We start from the raw sequence: 9,510 nt of genomic DNA on the forward strand, positions 1-9,510 counted from the left end.
ATCACCGGTTTAAAACCTCTGTTACTAGCATTTTTGTCGTACCAAACTTTTATTTTGGTTTGAGAACTCTTGAAATTTTCTTATGCTAATTTATAAGCATTATGAAGTCTCTCTTTGAAATTAGATACATAGTCCTATAGATTAAGAGCACTAGTTTCAGTTAGCCATTTTTCTTTTAGTAATTTCAAAGGACCTCTAACTAAATGTCCAAAACTAATTCAAAGGGACTGAATCCTAAAGACTCCTGAATTGCTTCCCGTGCAGCAAGTAAAAAAAGGTGAACCCTTTCATCCTAGTCTTTTTCATACTGATAAATACATATGATATACATGTCTTCATCATAGTTTTAAGGGTTTGATAGAAACATCCAAGTGCCCCATGAGACTCGGCATGATACACAGTAGACTTATACTGTCTAACACCTAACTCATGCATGACCTTTTGAAACAACCCTGACATGAAATTTAAACCTTGGTCTGACTAAATAGCCTTAGACACACCCACAAAGCTGGGGGAAAAAACTTGGTAAGGGCCTTGATTATGATCTTTGCCTTAATATTCCTAAGAGATATAGCTTAAGGGAATCGAGTGGACGTACATGATAGTGAGTAAATACTGGTTCCCTAACTTGGTTTTTGGCAAGGATCCTACACCCGACTGAATGGTTCTTCAAATGTTGGAATGGGTTGTAGAAGGGCAGATAGAATTTTCTTATTAGGTTTACCTACCATCTAGCAAACATGACAAAATATGTTAAATTCAGAAATATCCTTTATTAACTCAGGTCAATAAAATGACTCAAAATCCTGTTACAAGTCTTATTCACTCCTAAATGACCTGCCATGGGTGCATCGTGAGCTAAACGCATAATGTCCCTACGATATTTCACTGGGACCCCTATCTGGTAAACAACCATCCATACTTCATCTGGTTGGGCATCAGGTGGTCGCCATTTTCGCATAAGGACCCCTTCGTCGGTGTAGAAACACTCTCCAATTTTGGCAGCCTCTTCTGGTGGAAGTGCCCTCTTGCTCAGTTGGATAATATTAGAGTCCTTATTTTGCTGGGACAATAGCTGCTCTCTACTGAGGGTGTCCTTGCCCTGGTCTAACTGTATATTGAGACCATCATCGTCACTGGTTTTCAATGGAGACTCACTGTTATATGGCTGTCTGTTTTCATTTGAATTGCCATCAAGGTCAGCAAGGAAAGTCACTGAGGTCAATTTCATGAGATAAACCAGCCGTGTTGAGGGATGGAACATGGTCAGCCTCAACTTCTTTTCTCCTGGTCATCGATCTGGTAACAACACAGGCTGGAGTCGTCGTCTTCATCCTCGGTCGCGATATTGGAAGTGATTTTCTCACAAACTATGGGATCTGGTGTAACTCTGCCACCACCTAGATCGTTGCCTAGCAACAAGGAAGAGGAGGTCGAGCACCTACGATAACTGGTCCAGTAATTAAATCTGATTTCAGATGAATTCTATGTAAGGGAATATCAATTATGCCTAGCTCAACACCCTGTAATATAACTGACCCACCAGTAGATCTGCTCAGACAAAGGCAACCATTCTCTTACAACAAAGTCTGCGCAACATCAGTATCTCTCAGTCATTGAGTGAAACATATCCCTGAGACAAAAAGGGCTTATAATCCTCCATAGAATTAACAGAACTGGGCTTTGAACCTTGAACATCAGGAGTGTCAGAACAAAACGAAACAAAGGCTTTCTTATCATTTCAAAATGCTGTACAAACATGTAGCTTTGGTTTGTCAAAGTCATTTTTTCTCTTAAGCTTAAAGCATTCACTAATCAGATGACCTTTTTCTCTTACAATAAGTACAAGTGTATGAAGTAATCCTACACCAGAGGAACCTTCAGAACGTCCTGACCTTGGACTGGACGTAGAACCACTGTGAAATGGTGACTGGGAGCTAGATTGAACTCTGAAGCACTCTTTTTAACTGAATCTACATTTTTTGATTAACTACTAGCTTGAGTTTCGCTACAAATTTCTTCTAATGAGAGAGTGTATAAGTATCTGAAATAACTGCGGCTTCCTCAAGAGTTTTTTTTTTTATCTTCTATATGTGTTCTCAAATGTTGATGAACACACTCCTTTAACTCCTCTACTAAGATGAGTTAACGAAAGTTACTGAAATTTTTATTAATTATATAAGATTTCAACCATTGATCAAATAAATCTTTTTCTCTAACAAATTCAACATATGTTTGATTTTTAAATTATCTGTATTTTCTGATTTTTTTCTGTACGCTTTGGGTAATAATTCATAAGCCTTTAAGATCGCGGCCTTGTCCTTGTCATCATCTGAACTCACAGCTATGGCCAGCGCCGAGTAAACATCGGCCGCTTTGCCAATCAAAACACTTTGTAACAACGTGGACCAAACATGCCGTTGTCATTTCAAATTTTCTGCAACTTTTTCAAATTGAGGAAAATATTTATCAACTGATTTATCTTGAAATTTCAAAATTAACCTGATATTTTTAGCTGCTACGAATTCATTTCTAACAGGTACAATTTCAGATTTTTGTTGAAATTTTAATTTATCTAATTCAAATTGTCTTTCTCTCTCTGCTCTGTCAGTCTCTACTTGCAGTTTTTCTCGCCCAAATTGTCTTTCTTTTTATCTTTTCACTCTTTCATTTTCTAGTTACATTTTCTCAATCAGCATTTTTCTTTCTGTTCTTAATTTTTCTAATTCAAATTCCGCCAGGTTTGCTGTTTCAACTGTTTGTTTCGGAAAATCATGACTCAAAAATATTTTCTTCTACAAATTTTTTAGCGACTATAACTCTAATATCTTGTTTACGCATTGCGAATTTAATCTCTAACCCGAAATGTACAGCTAATTTTTTCAACTTATTTATTTAAGGCATCGAACACTTGAAATTCGGCGAGTCAAGAAAATCTGTGACCGAAAACATGGTAAATACTGCTGTCTATGAAATTCATTTATTAAGAATAAATGATATTGAAATCTTGAAAAATGCGATATAGGGCCTTGCCTATTTTGTTTCTGATCCCGGACGAGCCCCCCCCCCCCCCCCCCCCCCAATTCTGTTATGGGTCAGAATTACCGTTCATACATCAGCAGGTAGTTGAACAATAAATATGAAAAATCCCTGCTGAACTGAATATACACACACAAAATCGTAAATTCCACACTTCTAGTTCCCAATATAATAAAAATCCAAAATGCATAGAAAGTGTCTAATCAGGGCTTTTTTATCATAAGATTTCCAGTGTATTTATAATAAGAATGAATTTTCTAGTATAATCTTGAAAGACAATGATGCAATAATTAGGTCATCTTTCTACTAAAAGTAACATGAGCTCTAGAACAATCTAGGTCACAGGTGTCAATCGACTGCAAGCAGTACACAACCAGAAGTAAACATCCAAGTGTAGAACAATCTAGGTCACAGGTGTCAATTGAGTGCAAGTAGTACATAACAGGATGACGTAAAATTAAGCTTACACTGCTCAATTTTACCTCTCTTTCTTCGAAATGGGTGTCTGATCTTTGTATTGCTTGACTTATAGCCTGTTTTTACTTGATAAATATTTCCCCTAGTCTGAAAAATCCAAAACGGTAGTAAGAAACAATGCTTTCAACAAGGAACGGTGAAGAAAATTAGAGCATATATGATGTATGGCATTAATGAGTTTCATAAGAATTTCCCGTTATTTGGAATCGCGAGTCTGCTATATGACATGATTTTTGACAGTCTTTTAACAATGTTTTTGCTAAAACAAGTCTGGCAAGTTAAAATTTTTATGAAGAAATGAAATGACTGAACCTGTGATGCTAATGTGCTTGCCGAATAATTGTTTTCATAAAAATGGGCCACGAAAGCACAAATTCTAGAAATTTGTAATGGGAGAGTAAGATTTAATGATGGCCAATGACGAAACTTATCCCATGTTTGAGGTATGCCTATTTTGGAGCAGGGTTGAGAGATATATGCATTAAGTCGCATGTCATCGTTGTCAAATGTGCAAAAGCTGGCATGGAACGTGTCAGCCAGTACATTTGATTTTCCTAAAACATGTTTTGCTCTAGATCTGAAATGGATATTGTATTGCACAAGGCGTCGTAACAGTTTCATCAAATTATGTTCTCTCGCTGACTGCTTATTACTAACATCTACTACCGTCCTACTATCAGAAAGGAATATAATTTTCTTGTTTCAAAGTTCCTAGTCCAGTTGGGATCCAGATTAGAATAGGACCCTTTCCAAAAGGGCTGTTTGGCTGAATGGGATACATATGCAATCAGTGACAGCTTTCACTTTGAGTTCCTCGATCGGCTTTTGCCATGGCACATCTACCGTTTCTTTCAATTGTCTAAAATTTTCATCGTAAATTCTTCAAGCCCCCTCTTCAAACATTTTGTGCATTTCCTGATAAAGAAACAATACTTTAACAAATGTGATGAGTTGTTTGAAGCTTTTTTCAAGACATATTTCTATAAAAATCAAACAAGTGTCTGTCCACCGATTAATAGTCAGCGATGTTTATGGATTTTGTTGACCCCTGCTGAATTGTCACAGACTCAACGAGAGAGGATCCTCACGCTGCTGCAGCAACACACACACTTTAGGTAGCAGGGGACAGTTTCGCACTATAGGCCCGGTCAACTTTTTCAAAAAATGGAATTACCCCGTATTTGAAGTGATATTACATGTGTAAAAATGTGTACAATAATTTTAGGATGCATGTCAAATGTAGCTGAGTGCTTAGTAAAAATGTTGATATACAACATGTAGGTGTCACCATGATTCCTAGCATATAGATGGGTGCAAATACGAAACTAAGACACGTGGTCAGTTGCTGAAGAAATTCCGGTGAAAACATGCAGGGTCTAGCAAAAGGTCTGTAGCTGTGAGGGAAGGTGGATGGCCCCATATGAGAGGTAGATTTTTGAGAAGGGCAGATAGGGTTCTTGATTGTGCACAGTGTCTAAATCCCCATGTTTGGTACTGTGATGGTGTGGGGGTGGTGCGGATTAGCCCAAATGAGGGAAAATCAAAGCAAAAAAGGGGAACCTGCTCAGAGCATGTTTTGTGCACCAGCACCAGTATTTATAGATTACATGTAAGTTAGGGTCATAATTTATTAACTACACTAATATGAAATACAAGTATGGACATAAAAGGGAAATATGATTTTTCATTAGTCTGTCATAATCTGACTTTGGTGTATACCCCCTATCCACATGTTTCAAAACCAAAGAAACTGTCCCCTGCCACCTTATGAACTGATTTACCCAGATTTTCTGTTTTGTGCGTTGTGCTACCATTGCACTTGGAGGGATCCCATCAGAAAGAGCATATTTTCTTACAATTCGCCTAAAACAAATCAAACGTCTAACGGTAAATAACTAGACTGATAACGTCATACAATGATTTGTTACGTTATGAGATAACCTAACTTCACATATGTACTAGTGCATTGTTACGATACAAAGCTAGCAAACATTATGCATTGCTACATTAAACATATACCTACCTACCTAGTCCTTGTGCCCGGAGGCATTAAGGTGCGGTTTCCATTCTGAACAGACATAAAGGTACTCTAAGGACGGTCTTACTAGGGATTTGTAACTGAGCAGAGATACATGTACTCTAAGGATGGTCTTACTAGGGATTTGTAACTGAGCAGACATACATGTACTCTAAGGACGGTCTTACTGAGCAGACATACATGTACTCTATGAACAATCTTACTGAGCAGACATACATGTACTCTAAGGACGGTCTTACTGAGCAGACATACATGTACTCTAAGGACGGTCTAACTGAGCAGACATACATGTACTCTAAGGACGGTCTTACCAGGGATTTGTAAGCCTGCTCCTTTACTGTGGTGGAGATGATATTGTTTGCTTTTTTAGATATAACATGTACACAGCGTAGTGTCATAAATGGGTCAACTTTCACGTTATACGTTGTATATTTCATTGAAAAATATCCTTTCTTTGAACAATCATTGTGAACTCATTTTTGCTCTAATTTTTATGAAATCTAAAACATTTATTACAAAGCATCTAGACATGAATTATATTCATGATTTTTAAAACTTTTACCAACAATTGCAGAAATATGACCAATGAAACTTTAATTGACATCAACTTTTAGCATTCCATTTCCTTATAGAATTCCTTGTAAGAGTGGAATGAAAACCTTGAGTGTGGTGTTCTTACAGTATGTGTATTGCTGTTTACATGGGAAAAAACCCACTGAGACCATAAACTGCAGATATTTGTGATGTTAATGGTGTAAAAGTTCTGTAAATCGAATATTGTTAGGTATATGAAAATAATTTAGAGTTGACTCATTTATGGCAATATACTATATGTCATTTTAAAGATTTGATTCGATGGTAACTCCAACGTATTTTGCATTATCAACTTGTTAGAGTGTTTGGCCATGTAGATTATATAATCATATTTTATTGGGTTTATACTAGTACAGTACGTTACATTTGTCAATTTTCCATTTATTTTCCCAAATACCTAGTTTATCTATCTCATTTGAAAGAGATTTACAGTCCTTATTTGATTTGATGGTGAGGTAAGCGATCGTGTCATTTGCAAACAGGCGAATGGTGGAATTTAGGACAGTAGGATTGTCATTGATGTAGAAACAGAAACAGAATGGGACGAAGTATCGACTCCTGAGGTACTCCGGACTGTACAGGGAGGTAGTCTGAGGTCGCCCCTCTAGAACTACTGCCTGGGTACGAGATTTTATTAAACTACTTGTCCATTTATTTGTTTTCGCTGTATTTCATAATGGTTTAGTTTATGTAAAAGTAGATAATGTCTCACTGTATGACTTTTGAAAAATTCATGATTAATATATCTGTTTGGGGTAGAGTTTTCTATATTTTTTCTAACATCATCCAGTTGAGTTTCGCAGGACCTATATTTACGGAAGCCGTGTTGTAATGGATACATGCATGTGTCATGATTTTACTTACCACTATATGTTCCAGCTAGGGTCTTATTGCAAGTTAATGTTATGGGCCTTTACATATATAGTTTCTCGGATTGTACTTTGAACTATTTTGTAGATTGGGGAAACATGTGCAGTGGGCCAAACAGTGGGAACGTTGCTTGTATCTAGTTAAAGATTTCTGAAATATCTAACCAAGGATTGGAGTTCAGAAGCTAGCTTGTTCAAGATACGGAGCTTCGGTTCATCAGTTCCATTATCTTTGGATGGGTTTCAGTTTTCAAAAATTTCTCGATTCCTTGAGGTGTTTCATTGATATCTTTCATGACTTGATAGTTATATTTATGTTACATTATTCTCATGGAATAATAATGCTGAGATATTTACCGGATCAGAGAAGACTTAAATTGTTGTTTAGGGAGTTCGATGTCTGCGCTAATTCTGTAGTGATTTTTCCATCTTGTTTTAATGAGGTTACTCCACTGTAATCTCCCCCCCCCCTTTTTTTTTCTATACGACCGAATTTTTCATATTTGTGAAACAATTTTCTTATTTTTAAGGTATAATAGCGTTTTCTATATAGTTCCAGTATGACTGTCCAACATGTAGCTGTTTGGGTGTAACAATGTTTTCTGTGTTCCAGCATTATTGTCTCATTTGTTCTGTACTAAGCGTTTCAGCTGTTTGTATTTATCTTGAAGGTCTTTGTATATATGTGAAGGATATAAGCCAAAAACTGTCCATTCTGTGAGAGAAAGAACTGATCGAGGCCCGTAGGCCCGATATCAGTTTTCTCTCTCACAGAATGGACAGTTTGAGGCTTATATCCTACTTAAAACATTACATCTTTTGTTCTAAGAATGGACAGTCTCAGGTAAACCCATTGACAATGATAACTATGAATAAAGCTATTTTTGAATAGTTTGACAATATAACCAGTCTTGCATAGAAGTCTGTTTCTTTTGTTCAATTATTGGACAGTGTTAGGTGAGTAGTCTTGTACTGCAGGTTTTATATTCACTCACTCTGTAGTACTGAGCCATATCAACATGTCTTCCTCTGATGGGGAGAGCATTTTCATTGCACAATCAAAATTTAAGGATTTTAATGAAAGTACTGCAAATATTATTTTAATGAGTGTTATATTCTGGATCATCTTCACAAGCCAAGTGTCCGATTCGCTTACTCTTATCTAAGCGAATCGGACACTTGGCTTGCGAAGATGATTCTGGATATGGAAGGTGAGAAAGTTATGGAGCTAAATTTTGATTTGAAAAGTATTGTGTTTTCGAATATTTGGATGAGGAAATAATTAACGCCAGCCAAAAGAACTCAATACGCCCACCTCGTGAAATGACATTATTCATGAAAGCGAAAATAATAATTCAGAATTAGGAAATGCTTATATAAAAAATTAAAAGTGTTGTGAAGAAATTTTGGAATGTGCCTCTGAATCCAGCGAAATTCAAATACAGTATGGAAATATGTCTTTCAAATTTATGTTTTGATGCGATATAATAATGTCCAATGGAATAAAAAAAAATTGTGAATCTTAAAGTTGAAGCAGAGAATTCTACTAAGGGGAAATATCGTTTTAAGTGTTTCAGTGATTTTTTTTTCGATATCTGTGTTCATTCTTAATTGTAGGGAATTCAAAAGTAAATTTGTATCTCTTTCACAAACGTAATTGTCTTTCTCTTATTTTCAGCCTACCTGTAGACGTCTAATAAGTTATTGGGTTTACCTGGCACTGTCCAATAAGTTGATAATTACTGTCCATTATTTTTAAGAACGGACAGTATCTGTCCATTCTTTAAAATAATGGACAGTAATTGTCAACTTATTGGACACCTACAGGTAACCTTTTCACTAAAAGTGGACTTTCTCCTATATAAAAGGCTTAAAAAGACGAAGGATTGCGTAACAAAAATGTTTTAACCACGAATAATTAAATGTACGATTTAATATCAGAAAAACGTTGAAAGGGAAAGTGAAAATAAGATCAAGTGAAATTACTGCACGAGCACTGTCGCAACTGTGACTCTCACTGAGCTGTGTTCATAGTAAATAATCTAAATCATAATGACAATTGTCGAGTTTGACAGTGTGTGAATGCACACTAAACACTACTTCAGTACTCTCGTTTACTCCATGGTTCAACCTGTCGCATGACAGCATTTTTTGCTATATTTTACGATATTTGACCAGCTGGTAGCTGTTGACTGACTGTCAGACTTGGTGAGTTTTTAATAAGTACAAAAATATTTGATCTTCATCATGTTTTTCCCTGTTACAGAGCTAGAATAGGCCTAGTCTGGATTATATCGATTAACTGAAGAACTGTGGTTATCAGGGGGGTGGGGTGGGGGTGTTTGTTAACCAGTTTTTTGCCCCTAGAAAACTACAGGTCTAAAGGGCACTAGACAGCTGCAGTAATACTAGTACTACTAAGCTACAGACTGCATTTCATGTAAAGCATCTTTTTTTTTTGCATCTGTTGTTTTATGACTTTTTTCCGATTTC

General features: G+C 36.4%; 1 protein-coding gene across 1 annotated transcript in view; it reads left to right on the forward strand.

Moving 5' to 3' along the window:
* The first annotated feature begins 8,955 nt into the window (after window positions 1-8,955).
* The window catches only part of LOC125649116 (methyltransferase-like protein 25B), a 12,161-nt gene continuing 11,606 nt past the window's right edge, over window positions 8,956-9,510 (forward strand). The window contains exon 1 of the mRNA XM_048876351.2: window positions 8,956-9,225. The gene's annotated coding sequence lies outside the window, so the exon portion shown is untranslated. The remainder of the gene's footprint in view (window positions 9,226-9,510) is intronic.

Source organism: Ostrea edulis, chromosome 5, assembly GCF_947568905.1.
Source record: "Ostrea edulis chromosome 5, xbOstEdul1.1, whole genome shotgun sequence".
Lineage (NCBI taxonomy): Eukaryota > Metazoa > Mollusca > Bivalvia > Ostreida > Ostreidae > Ostrea > Ostrea edulis.